Below are 14,318 nucleotides of genomic sequence, written 5' to 3' on the forward strand. Positions count from 1 at the left end.
AGTGAAACCCTACCTCAAAAAAAAAAAAAAAAAAAAAAAAAGAAAAATCTATCCAGCAGTTTGGATGATGAATCAGTTACTTTCTCATTACTTAAGGAATGAAAATATTTATTTTCAGTTTATAGTTGTGAGGGAAAGTGCTTTATTATGTGAAAAATATGGCAGGATCTGGAAGCAAGTGTTACATCATCCCTTCAACAGGGAGGAAGCTAAGAGCAATGAATGCTTCCTCCTCGTTATACAGTTCAGGAACCTAGTTCATATGATCATCCTGTTCACCATTAGGATGGGTCCTCCAACCTATATTAACATAATGTACAAAATCCCATATTGACATGACCAGAGATTTTTTCTCAAGGTGTTTCTAAATTCTGACAAGTAGAGATTTCCTGTCAGAGGTTAACATGTATGATGCCCATGGTTTCTACCTTGGAGACATCTTCTGAAGTAACTACTTGTACTTCATCCTTCATGTCCCAGCTCACCTTTGTTCCTCATTCTGTTCATTCCAGTAATACACAGAAAAAAGACACACACACCCTTCTCCTCCATATTCTCTTCATTTCTGGACCATAGAAGCCTGGTATTAAGTAAATCCTGATATTAAAAAGTCCTAGCTTAGGGCTGGAGAGATGGCTTAGCGGTTAAGCGCTTGCCTGTGAAGCCTAAGGACCCCGGTTCGAGGCTCGGTTCCCCAGGTCCCACGTTAGCCAGATGCACAAGGGGGCGCATGCGTCTGGAGTTCGTTTGCAGAGGCTGGAGGCCCTGGCGCGCCCATTCTCTCTCTCTCCCTCTCTCTGTCCTTCTCTCTGTGTCTGTCGCTCTCAAATAAATAAATAAAAATTTAAAAAAAAAAAAAGTCCTAGCTTCGTATGCAGCATAGCTCTTTCTAACTTCTAGCTGTGAGCATCATGTTAAACATTTTGGAAGCTTCTGGTATCTAGTTTGAGTCTTTCTGGAAGTCCAAGGTACAGCCCAGGTCTCAAACCTCTTTTAATATGGCTTGACTTTTCTATTTCTCCTCTCAAAATCAGAGAAATTACAAGTAAGATCATGCCCTCTTTTTGAACTGAACTTAGCTTATTCCTACAAATCCCTCCTTTCCTTTCCTCCAACATTAGCCTCCTCTGTGTTTATTGTGATAGTGCTGTATACCACCCAATTTATTTACAACCCATTAATATGCCAAACATTTGGAAGCAAATCCAATGTAAATATTGGAAGGATTCCTGGTTCTAATGAAGATGTGTTGACTTAGTCTTTGTAAACTTGGGGCATGCATTTTAATATTTTTCTTTTATTCAGATAACTGCATCTAAATTGCACACATAACTCAATCAAAAAGTAGGTCTATGTTCAGATAGGAAAAGTAAAAATAAAAAGGCAAGATCATTAAAGAAAGATTCAAAGAGCATATGGTTCCCTCATTTTGCTGACTTCCCATGACATTATGGCTCTAGAACCAAAATAATTAATTATGTTTTCTCTTATTACAGTAATAGATACTCATGAAGAGAATTTTTAAAACTACAGGGGGAAAATTGAGCAAAAAAAAAAGAAACTTATGTTTAGTTTCACCAATATAGAAAACTGCTTTGAAACTGTTCTATTTTCTGCCACTGTAGATATATAAGATTATGATGTATTTCTTTTTTTTTCATGTTTTATAATGTGAGCTACCTTTATACACTCGCCAAATATATGTAAACTATGACATCAGGGTACTAACATTTTGTTATACTAAGAACTACAAACTCTCATCCCTAAATTTTACAAGTATGTATTTCTAAGGACTGTCATATACTTTACTAACTTAGAGCTTCAACATATCAGGGAAGGGGCTGAATTCTAAAAGGCTTATATGCACAGCATAAGATGGGGGGTTGTGGACCATGCACAGTGCCACAAACTCACAAAGTTACACAAGTGCGCAAGGGGCACACACATCTGAGCATCTATTGCAGTGGCTGGAGGCCCTGACATGCCAATTTCTTCTCTCTCCCTCTCTCTCTTTCTCTCTCTCCCCCCCCCCCCGCCTCTGTCTCATTCTCTCCCATAAAAAGGCCAGTCTGTTTGACTTACCTCAAAAAAAAAAAAACACAACGTTCTTCTTTATATTGAAAAGTCAATTTCCATAAAAAGTATGCCTTTGTTATCCACAAAGAAATTCTCAACTACATGGCTTGATGTTGGACTGTATATAATCTATTCTCTATTCTCTTTCCACATTCACTTACTGTATACCTAGTGTAAGTTTCACTATTTGTGTACACTGCATTCCTTCATGATAGAATCACTTATGATAGTGGTTAAAAGGTGGACTTCAGGCCATTTTTCAGACCCATTAATATCCAGCCATGCTCCAGGCCAGCTGGACTGCTGCCTTTCTTAGCGTACTATCCACGTCTCTACCCTTCCCTGCTTTTCTCAAATGAGCTCTTCAGCACTGAACACTCTTCCCCTCATTTTCTACATATTCAGGTCCTGCTCACCTTCTGAGCCCCATGTGAAGCATTTTCTCTCTGAATCACATGACCCTAATGGCACCAGCACTAATTGAGTTCCTCTCTGAGTTCTGACAGAGCTCCCAGCTGTGGAAGAATCAGTTACTCCTCTTGCTACATTCAAGATGCTATACTGGCCCATGATGTTGCCAAGTATGGTTTCTCATGAAATGTAGGAAACCACTTTTGTCTGGAGTAATTATGTCATCAAAAGTCTTAATTTGCATATATTTGGCCACTTGCTTGGAGGACACAGATATTGATTTGAATTATTAATTTAAAAATATACTCCACTGAAACATCTTCACAAAGAAGTAAAGGCTTCCACACCACTTCTTTTCAAAGGTTTCTCATGTATGATTTAAGATAATAAGAAACACAGGACCACCAAAGCAACCCTAAGATGGCATACCTCTGGCAGTCACTCCCGAAAGTACTCTGTGCAGCTGGCACTGCCTAGGCTCCATTGAGATTCCCAGGGCAGCACTCATAGGCAGTAGAGTAAGCTCTGTGTAAGATGTGCTCAAACTGGTGGAATGTGGATCACAAGTTCAAATGAAACCAGCAGGTAAGGTGCATGAGTGAACGTGGGTCAGTTAAGGTTCTAACGTACCTCCGCACACATGGGCTTGACACTAAACTTTTATTGGGATATGGAGAATACTCGAGTGGTCTAGAGATTGTGTGCCTCATGCAGAGGGTCACGTGGATCCCAGTTAATTGTCACTAGGTGGGAATGCAGGCCCAGTCTTATCCAAATACTCAATATTTTTAAGATAAATTATAAACTGATTTTCTGCATGATCTTATTTTTAATATCAACAAGTAATCAAATTTCTAATTCTAGGTAAGGAGTCAGACCAAACATTTTTACAGGCAATCTGTTTCATGAGCACAATGCTATAAGCCAAACATTCTTAGCTCTTTGTTCTTGAACAATAAATTGCCACATAGCATCTGAGGGGAAGGTAGGGATTATTTCAATGGCATCCTCATTGCAGCCAATGAAGAAAACAAAAAAAGATTTTGAAACATGCTACAGTTGGGTGTTCAGAAATTCTGAGAGGGGGCTGGAGAGATGGCTTAGCGGTTAAGCGCTGGCCTGTGAAGCCTAAGGACCCCGGTTCGAGGCTTGGTTCCCCAGGTCCCACGTTAGCCAGATGCACAAGGGGGCACACGTGTCTGGAGTTCGTTTGCAGTGGCTGGAAGCCCTGGCGCGCCCATTCTCTCTCTCCCTCTATCTGTCTTTCTCTCTGAGTCTGTCGCTCTCAAATAAATAAATAAAAATTAAAAAAAAAAAAAAGAAATTCTGAGAGGGCTCAAACCAATTGTAAGCCTTACTCCTTGCCAACATTCTAAGAGGGGAAGTAGAGCATAAGGTATGAGGTAGTAGTGGTGTGTTTAGTCTGTTTTGATTAATTTATACAAAAAAATAAATATTTTGCTTTTACTTCAAGATCCACAGAAGTCTGAAGTCAAGGGCCACATACTTCTTGCTCATAACCTGACAGGAGAATAAGCACAGGAGAGACAGGAGGGTTGAACTCCCTTTAATAGCAAAACAACCCTCATAATAACCAACTCACTCCCATAAGCATTAATTCATTCATGAGGATATGGCTAACATTGTTACATTGGGGAATTAATTTCTAACACACTTGCTTTAGGGGACACATTCAAATCATAATAGGGCTTCTGTATTAGTCAGGGTTCCCTAGAGGAACAGAACTAATAGAATATATAGTATAAAAGGGTTTTATTAGATTGACTTATACAATATGGGCTGGGCACTCCAATAACTGTCTCAAGCTGGAGAATCTGCCCAGGAACTACTTAGTCCATGAAGCCTCAACCATTCCAATCTCGTGCTGAAGATCCCCAGGATTCCTGGAGAGCAGCTAGTCTTCAGTTCACACTATAAAACCAAAAAAGTTGGGTTTGATATCCCTGAAGGATAGTAGCAATCAGATAGATATATGCACCAAGGGATTGCAGCAGCAAAAGGACACATGCAGTGAGGGATGGCAGCAACCAGTGCACACACGAGGGATGGTAGCATTTGGATATATGCGCTCACCAGAAAGTAGCAGAAGGTGTTACTCTTTCCTGGAACCTCTTTCATGTACAGACTATCATGGGATGGGCTGCCCACTCTGGGAGAAGCTCTTTCTCCCTCAGTTAATCCTTCCTAGACATGCCCTCACACACCTCCCTTTTTACTTGATTCTTGATCTCATCAACTTGACACCAGAAAATGACCATAACAGCATCTCTCAGAGCAGAGCAGGTGGCTATGTTATTTTGACCTTACTCACCTCTAACAGGGTATGACTAATCCAGAAATTGCATGTGGCTTCTAACCTCAGAGGTACAGGCCCATAGGAACCAGGTGTGGACTGAGGTGGCTCTGATACTTCAAGCTGATGCTGCAGGGCCATGACTGTGTTGTGACACTTTGATGATAAAATGACAGTGATCAGTGAGCACATGGTTATTATTTTAGTTGGTAAACTGATTGACATACATGACCATTTTTTATCAGTACAAGAGATAGGCACTTGCTAGCCTGCTTGATTTATTTGTGGAGGAAGTACTTGGTGAACATTTTAAGCTCTAAGAATCCCAGAAAAGCAGAGAGAAGCTGGTTTAGTTTGCTTAATGTGTGTAATTAGAGGTCATGAGAGAATTGCTGTTCTCCTAAGGGTTATCACCTCTGTTTCTGTGGCCACATGTGGTCAATGAGACCTGGCTCCTATGTGACAGTGGTAATGAGCCATTGTGCAGTGAGCACAGTTAAGTTCATGTGTGGTGCATTCTCAGGGGACTCCTGGCCTCCACAGCTTCTGCCCTCCTCAGCAGGCAGTTCACTTATGCCTCTGAGGAGCCTCTGAAGTCATTCGGTGTGGCCTCATGCTTGCCTTACACATTAAAATGAGTGCTTGTCATCACAAGGCAGTTTTAGCAGGCTTAGGGGGTGATGGAGCCAAAGATGTGAAACCGGTACCCAAGTTAAGCAACTCTCAGTTTCCTCATTCCCTTTTAAAATTGTGCATGCCTCATATGAGTGCTGGGCAAACACGGAGCTTGAAGTTTTGTAGTTAAAAACATCCCATACACTCTCCCCCACCTCATTAACTCAGCATCAGCTGCTCAGCCAAGAGGCATGTAAAGGAATTTGACTGCTCCATAGTTCTGATGCATTGTGTTTAAAACATACATACATTGATTTATTGGACAAACAGTGTATATGGTGGTAGCCTCTTGATGGCACAAATAAACTCCAGATGCATTTGCCACTGTGTGTGCCTGGCTTTACATGTGTACTGCAAAATAGAACCATAGCCAGCAGGTTTGCAAGCAAGTGCCTTTAACCACTGAACCACCTGCCCAGGCCTGTGACTTGCACTTTAAGCACGTGAATCATCATGGTCTCAGTTGAATGGTCAGTCAGTAGCTGTTTTCTTCACAGTGGCCTAGATGAGTAAGGATATTATTTGGGATCAAAAATAATGAAAATATATCTTAACATAATAAAGTAAAATTTAAACTATAATAAATTTTAAAAGTAAAAAATATTATGTTAAATGAAATGCACTGAAGTTTACTTTTACGAAGCTAATGCCGTAATGACTGAACTAGCCGGCTATCCCTGGAAGTTTTTTTTTTTTTTTAATTTATTTTATTTATTTATTTATTTACTTACTTACTTATTATTTTTTAGAGATAGGATTTCACTCTAGCTCAGACTGACCTGGAATTTCCTATGTATTATCAGGGTGGTCTCGAAATCATGGTGATCCTCTTACCTCTGCCTCCGAGTGCTGGGATTAAAGGCATGAACCACCACACCTGGCTTTGAAGTTTATATTTAATCAAACTTTCAAAAAAACTTCATCCTCAATTATCTTCTCTGAAGAGCATATATTTGAGCAGCATGTGGGACAAACAATAAACTGGACATTAAGTATCCACTAATAGCTTCCCACAAAGACTCTCGGAGCCTTGATAGAGACTGGATAAGGAAGTAGCCAGAGATACCTACACTCATTAAATTAAAAATAAGCACTTTGAGCTGGAGAGATGGCTTAGCAGTTAAGGTGCTTGCCTGCAAAGCCTAAAGACCCAGGTTTGATTCCCCAGTACCCACATAAACCCAGATGTACAGGGTGGTGCATGCATCTGGAGTTCATTTGCAGTGGTTGGAGACCCTGGTATACCCATTTTCTCTCTCTTTCTCTCTTACTCTCTCCCACTCCCTCCCTCTTTATAATAAATAAATAAACAACAAACATTTTAAGTACTTAAAAAAAGAGCTGCCATTTTTTAATCTTAAAAATTGTGATCATTTTTTAAAAAAAAATTTTTGATTTACTAATTTTGAGAAAGAGAGGGAGAAAGGGGCAGATATAGAGTGAAAATGGACATGCCAGGAGAACTCCAGATGCATGTGCCACCATGTGCCTCTGGCTGACATGGATACTGAGGAATTGAACCTGGGTCCTTAGGCTTCACTAGCAAGTGCCTTAAACATTAAGCCATCTCTCCAGCCCTCATTAGTTTTTTAAATATGTGTTGAAATGAAGTATAAAATGTTTCATGAAGAAAAAATCTACACAATATCTAATATCAAAATAAAGTGTTATAAGCTCTGTGTGAACTTAGTTGACCACCTCCCCAGACCTTATCCTGTACATATGGTGTACTGCAGACACTTGGATTACCTGTGGTTGTTTGGGGTTACCTGTGATATTTGATATGTGATATTTGATATTTGGGCCATCACTTCATGCAACCATTGCAAAGCATGATTATTAGATCCAACACAATTACCCAAACAAATTACCCAAAAAATTACCCCCAAAAAAGTTTGAGCACTTACTGTATATTAGGTACTCTAGTATCCTGGGAGCAGAAAAAAGTTGCAAATATAAAACCATCATTACTTACAGGATTTTTCTACTTCTACTGACAGTTTAAAACAAATTTCACATCTTTCCCACTTTCTTTTTAACTACCCCAATTACACTACCACTTCTCTCCAATTCACACCAATTAGCTTTCCCTAATTATTAAAGTCCTAATTTTTTTCATTTTTAATAATATGTTTCCTTTTGTTTTAATATATTTTTATTTATTTGAGAGAGATGACAGAGTTAGAGAGAGAGAATGGCCATGCCATGGCTCTCCAGACACATGTGCCATTTTGTGTATCTGTTTTTTACTTGGAAATTGAACTTGGCAATCAGGATTTTGTAAGCAAGTACCTTACCTGCTTAGGCATCTCTGATCTCATTTATGAGCAAGTTCTCTCAGAGTGACTTTCCCCTGACAAGGCAGTTCAATAGTTCTCTCGAGATTTTTCCCTCAAAGCAGAAAATGGTGGGCTAGCTACAGTGCTTAAAGACGAAGGGCAATGGGAAGGTTATGCAGAACTGATGAAAGAGTGACTTGTATCAGAATAGAAAGACAGGGCTGGGGAGCCCGGGTTTCTGAGTGGTAGGTAGATGAGGAGAGACAAGATCCCTGTGGGCTAGCGCAGACTGGAAAAGACACTTTTGCCCTGTCGTATGAAGGTAACCCCTCCGACAGTCAGGGAGAACTGCATGGGGATCTGATGTGTCAGCATTATTCCTGATAGGAAGCCACCAGTGAACAACTGTTCTGGTATTGTGGTTAGAATGTAGACTGTCCTCCATAGGCTTGGGTGGTTGAACCCTTCATCCCCAGTTGTTGCAACTATTTGGAAATACTGTAGAAGGTTTTGGAGGATGCCCCTTTTTGGAGGAAGTGGGTCACTAAGGTTCAGGACTTGAGGTTTTATAGCCCAGCCTCACTTCCTGCTCATCCTGTGCTTTCTGACTATGATATGACTTGCTGACCTCCAGCACTGGCTATGTGTTCCCTGGAGCTGCAACTCAGAATGAAAACCCTGTGCTTTCTTAAATGGCTTCTTGTCAGGTATTTGGTCACAGCAATGAGTAAAATTGTTCATTGGTTAGGCTGTTTGACCCAGGCCCTCAACTGTCTGTCTCTCCCTAGTACCAGGCTTCACTACACCATCCTTTAAGGTTCTTCTCAATTTGCATTTCCTCTATGAAGCCATTGCCTGCAATGCTGCTGTTTTTCCTTCTCTTGCTCTACATTTACTAAATACCCTTCCCACCGTGGACACTGCTTCATTCTTTTCTGCTCTTTATATCAGTCAGTGTTCAATGGAAGCTCTTAGTAACTGCTTAACTAGCTTTCAAGGATGTCAGGGGATGTCTTTCATGAGTTTCCTATTCTTTCCTTCTGTGTTACTTGGTAGGTATGTGTGAGTTGCCTGATTCATTTGGCTCACCCTACAACTTTAAGATTTTTGATATATACAGAATCTAGCCCTTGCTACTCCACTTCCTAAAAAAATATATATATATAAATAAATAAATAAATAAATAAAAAGCTGGAAACTTTTTATATACATCTAAGTGTGAAACTAACCAGTACAGAGAGCAGGAACTTGAAGATTCCTTGTGACTATGCTTCATTGCTAATAATTTGTTTAGAAATATTTAATATTGTGTATATGTGTGTGTAGGTGTCTGCTTGTGACATTACTCTTGAATTTTTTATTGTGATAGTAAAGTCTCGGAATTATTTATATTTATGCCAGGAATATATCAATGCATGTATCCTTTTTCTTTCACTTCTGTTTGAATCTTGTTTGCAGAAAACTGAATATGAAAATCTTGTCCCTGAAGACATAACAGAAACAACCATGCACTGCTGTACTTCTTCCCGCAGGATGACTAGGACATCGCAGGAGAAGAACACTGTCATGACCTTTTATGTTTCTCCTTAATGAGTGGTGGGGGAGAGTGGGAGGAATTTCAGCGAATGCTCTTCAGAGTGAGTAACTCCCACTGAGAGTACTGAACTCATGAGTTCCATTGTCTTTCAAGTTATAACATTTTGTTGACTACAGAATAATCTTATATTTATTTATTGCAAACATAGTTCTATATAAGAAATTGACTAGGGACTTAATCTGCAGTGTAGTGCTGAGTGAAGAAAATCTTAATGAGGGTTTTGTGGCCCAATTGTCTCTTCCCAGATTTCAGGATGTCTTCAGTCACACAGGGTTAAGATAATGGCCCTTAGACCCTTCCATTCCTCACATTTCTGGTCAGAGATAAATGAGAATACCCTTCCCTGCTGTGCAAACATCCTTTATATTAATACCGGGTGAACAAAAATGTAAGCACGTTTGGCTGAATAGAAATCTAACAGAATTGGAAATGCAGAGCGTTAAAGCTCAGAGTCTAAGATCAGGCTTTCAAAGTAGAAATGAATAAAAAGAAAAAAAAATACAGGAAAAGGAACACAGCTAAAATGAAACTGGACCCTCATATGAAAACAGCAATGAGGCATCAGTGTGCGCCATGTGTGTGCCCAGTGGCTAGTGTATGTTTTGCTCAGGAGAAAATAGATCATTTCAGAAATGGAAACTGTTTCAATGTACAGTACTTAACTTGAGCTCATGCTTTCACCTGCACTTATAATGCTCATTGCTTCTGCAAACATTTGGCAACAAGTCCTCACACAATATCTTGTAACATAGATTTGCATATTTCTGTAACTCAGCTCTTAAATGATTAGTTAATTTTGTCATTATCTATGTGCTACTTCCCATTTTAGAACTCAACATCTTGAAGTCAAAGGCAGTGCTTATGCCGGTAACACATCTCCCAGTTCTTTACATACAGAAGGCACAAATACCACTGCATTGCTCACTTCAGTGGTATCATTCATGGGGTGCAGGTAATACTACTAGATCTGTGCATATGGTCGTCAAAGACTGGATAGGAGCTGATTTATTACTATCTAGGAAAGCCTAGTATAACTGACAAATTCTAGCATTGCTTCAGTAGTCGGAAAAAAAGAAAGCCCTAACTCTTAGCTATAATGTTATTTTGCATAAATTCTTTTTAGATTTCAAAATATCAAAAAGATATCTAAGACATGATGTGCCTATTAATTGCCTCATCAATGACTGTGTGTGTGTGTGTGTGTGTGTGTGTGTGTGTGTGTGTGTGTGTATCCATGTATTATTGCTGATGTCAAGTTTGGTTAGAGAAGCTTCTTTTTTAGTAGGCAACAGTAATTGCAGAGGCCAGAGATGGTAAAAGTGCTGGGAATAAGTGACAGTTGAGAGCTCATCTATAAATGGAGATATCATACCACCACCCCCATAGCAAGGCTCACAGAATAAGGAAGAGGGAGTGAAAAATAGGTAAGAGCAGGAGAGCTGGAGAGATGACTTAGCAGTTAAGGCACTTGCAAAGCCAAAGACCCAAGTTTGATTCCCCTGCACCCATGTAAAACCAGATACACAAGGTGATGCATGGATCTGGAATTCATATGCAGAAACTATAAGCACTGGCATGCTCATTTCTCTCTCTCTCTCTCTCTCTCTCTCTCTCTCTCTCTCTTATAAATAAAAATAGAGTAAAACTTTTTTTTTAAAGAACAGGAAAAGGGAGGGAAGGGAGGAGTAATATGGAATGCTTACTTTAGGAATGACTCTCTTGAACTCATGGTAACTTTGATGATCTGAACAAGATTGGGCCCACCAATACCTTGTCATGGAGGTGAGGGGAGCTCATGACACCCTCTGTCCCTGAAGATTTATATGCTGCTAATGGTCTGTGGGGAAGGGAGAGGAGGCATTTTCTTTAGTGGTATAGACACTGAAGCTCATGATTCTGCATACAAGCCTCTAGCCATGTTCCTGTAAGCAACCCTAGGGTAACTCACTGGGTCATCTTAACAGGAAGAGATAGAAAGAGGAGAGACAGACAGAGTGAATGAAAATTGTCATGCCAGGGCTTCCAGTGCAAAAGCAAACTCCAGACACATGTGCCACCTTGTTTATCTAGATGGCTTACGTGGGTACTGGAGAATTGAACCTGTGTCCTCAGGCCTCACAAGCAAGTATCTTAACTGCTAAACCATCTCTCAGGCTCCCCCCAAAATTTTAAAAAATAAAAATGTACAGATTTCTACTTCTGGATGCAGGCTATCCCTGTACCAGCATTCTTACACTAACTAAATACCTGAATGTACAATCGTTAACCACTCAGATAAAGCAACAGCAGCCTTTGAGGATTTCCCCAAATTCTGGGTGAGATGTCCTTCTCATTTGGGAAAGTTTACCTAGCCAGGTTCTACATTTCCTGCCCTAAAGATCATTGTGGACCCAGTGAGAATTGAATGTGATATAGATTCAGTGAAATAGACTTTACATATGGATAGACATGAAGATATATAAGCTTCATTATGAAAATTCCATCCATTTTTCATCCAAATGTCCTGGGGAGTTTCAGAAGTTTCAAAATGGAAAATGAAATGAATTCCTCTATGGATCCACACAAGTGTATAGTTCTCATTAAATAATATTAACCATGTTCTCTTTGAACAGACAGCTCATATTAAAACTGCGAATGCCCAATTTTAACCATAGACTTCAGTGATAAAATCATTAATGACCATGGGCCTTCTATGCCTGGAGCAGTGTGTTCCAAACACAACTTATAATAAAGAAGGTGCTATAATGAAGGGCCCACATCCAGTAAGGTCGAGAGAGAAGGGACCCTTTGGTGGAGAATGGGTCCTGACTCTTGATTTTGCAAAGAGCTAACAATGTTGGCTCAGCTTGACTTCTTGAGGCTAAAATAAGACCAATACATTAGCAATGCTAATTGGCTTTGAGGCGAGATTTCTGAAAAGAAATAAATGCACAGAAATAAGTCCTTGAGCAAAACTTGGTTTTCCTAGGTCAGCCCTCTAGACAACATAATTCTACCCGCTCATTCTCTATCATTTGTGTTTTCTTTGTTCCATTTCCCTTCCTGCTTTCTCTCTCATCTCTTTATTTTATTCCTCCTTTTTGTAACATGCTTCTCTTAGAATTAAGGTTTTCATCTTCAATGCCACATTTTCAGGAATATGTTGAATTTTTAAAATGCAGTAAGCTGATTTGCAATTGGTGAATGCCCACCGGCACAGGACGTACTTTGAATTGCACTCACATTTCACTGTATGAACAGAAACACGCAGGAACCCAGTCTTTGTAGACTTGCAGCCTTACAAGGATAAGTAGCAAAATAAAGAAAGACTCTCCATGAGCAGTGTGATCTGCGAAGATGAGACAGGGGCCCTGGGTGGGAGTGCCTGTGAGGTAGCCCTAATGAACTCTCTCACTCCGCTTCCTCTGAGCTCCCTTCCCGAGCAGAGAAGACAACAAAGCAAGCCACCGTGCTGAAATGCTTGAAAGTGCAGCTAGTGGAGGAAGAGAGGCAGTCCAGCCTAGAGGGAGACCCTGAATTAGTGATAAGCTGCTGCACCCCGCACGCAGAGGCGCCTTACAGTTCCTGCAGAAAGCACTTTATTAAAGACACTATATTCCTCTGCCAGCGGGCCTTCGTTAACTTTCTGTTTTGCTAATGTGGTCGTGGAAAATAAGCAGAATGAGTTTTCTATTTTCTCGGCATGCTACGTAAACAGCTACTGCAGGCAAGTGAAGCAAACGGCGGGGTTTATATTTGAAGTCTGGTAGTTATATCAAATCTGGCAAAACATTCGTTGACCGCATTTGGGCGTTTACAAAACAGAGGAGAGCTGGAGGAAATCTGGGGCTGAAACACGTAAGATGTGAACACACATGTGCCTATTTTATCTTCCTGTTTCTCTTGTTTTCTCTTTTTCTGTCTCTGATTTTGCTTCCTTTATGGAAGCACTTATGCAAAGATAACCTAATTAAGTAATTGGATTGGTTTGAGATGAAAATGCCAAATACTAAATCTCGGCATAGAAACAAAACAAAATCAGTCTTGAACATCAGGACCCTGCATTGAAAGAGGGTGTCTCCCCGCTTGCCCTCTTCGGAGAGCTGGGTTCATGGCACTGGGACCAGCCGTTTTCAAATGTAAATTTCAACATCAGGAGTGATTGATTTGGACCAACGTGGCTGGAGCAGCACATTCATAGCTCATACCGTGGAGCTTCTGCGTACAATGCGCTCCCTCTGTGCACAGAACAGACCGGGACTGGGAACCAGGGCTGAATTGGTCGCTGGAGATAATAGACAATAGCTCGTGCTCCTGCCCTTGGAAATCAAGTGTCTGACAGGGAGAACTGATGAAAAACACAGGCCAGATACACTTCTGTTGCAAACACACACACAACTGCAGTAATTTAGAAAATGGGCTTTTCTTGATAACTGAAGAACATCATAACATAGAAGAAAGTTTGCGCTTCTCAATATCCGATGCGGCAGCTCTAAGAACCTTTGGTCTGTGATGATTCTGCAACTTGTGCATGGTTTGTCATCTTTACTAGTTGTGACATGTGTTAGCTACTTTTCTCATTACTCGATCGCATACTTAAAAAGAAGCAGTCTAAAAGACAAGGATTGTTTGGGCTTACAGTTCTAAGGTCCAAAAGCCATCATAGCTAAGGAGGCTGGAGGCAAGTGGGTGCACTGCATTCCGTCAGGATGCAGAGAGAACTACATCTGCATCCAGTGACCTAACACCACCAGCAAGGTCCCACTTCCTAAAAATTCCCCAACAGTCTGGGAACCAAGGCTTCAAACGCATGAACCTATGGGGATAAATTTTACATTCGAAACCCAACATGAAACACTGGACATATTATTTCATCTGTCTCATGTATTTCCTCATCTGTACAATGGGGAGAGCATCCATGCATTGAAAGCATGAGGTAATATTATATTAAGACATAATGCAAAGTCTAGTACAATATCAGCATTCA

The sequence above is a fragment of the Jaculus jaculus genome, chromosome 4, assembly GCF_020740685.1.
Source record: "Jaculus jaculus isolate mJacJac1 chromosome 4, mJacJac1.mat.Y.cur, whole genome shotgun sequence".
Classification (NCBI taxonomy): domain Eukaryota; kingdom Metazoa; phylum Chordata; class Mammalia; order Rodentia; family Dipodidae; genus Jaculus; species Jaculus jaculus.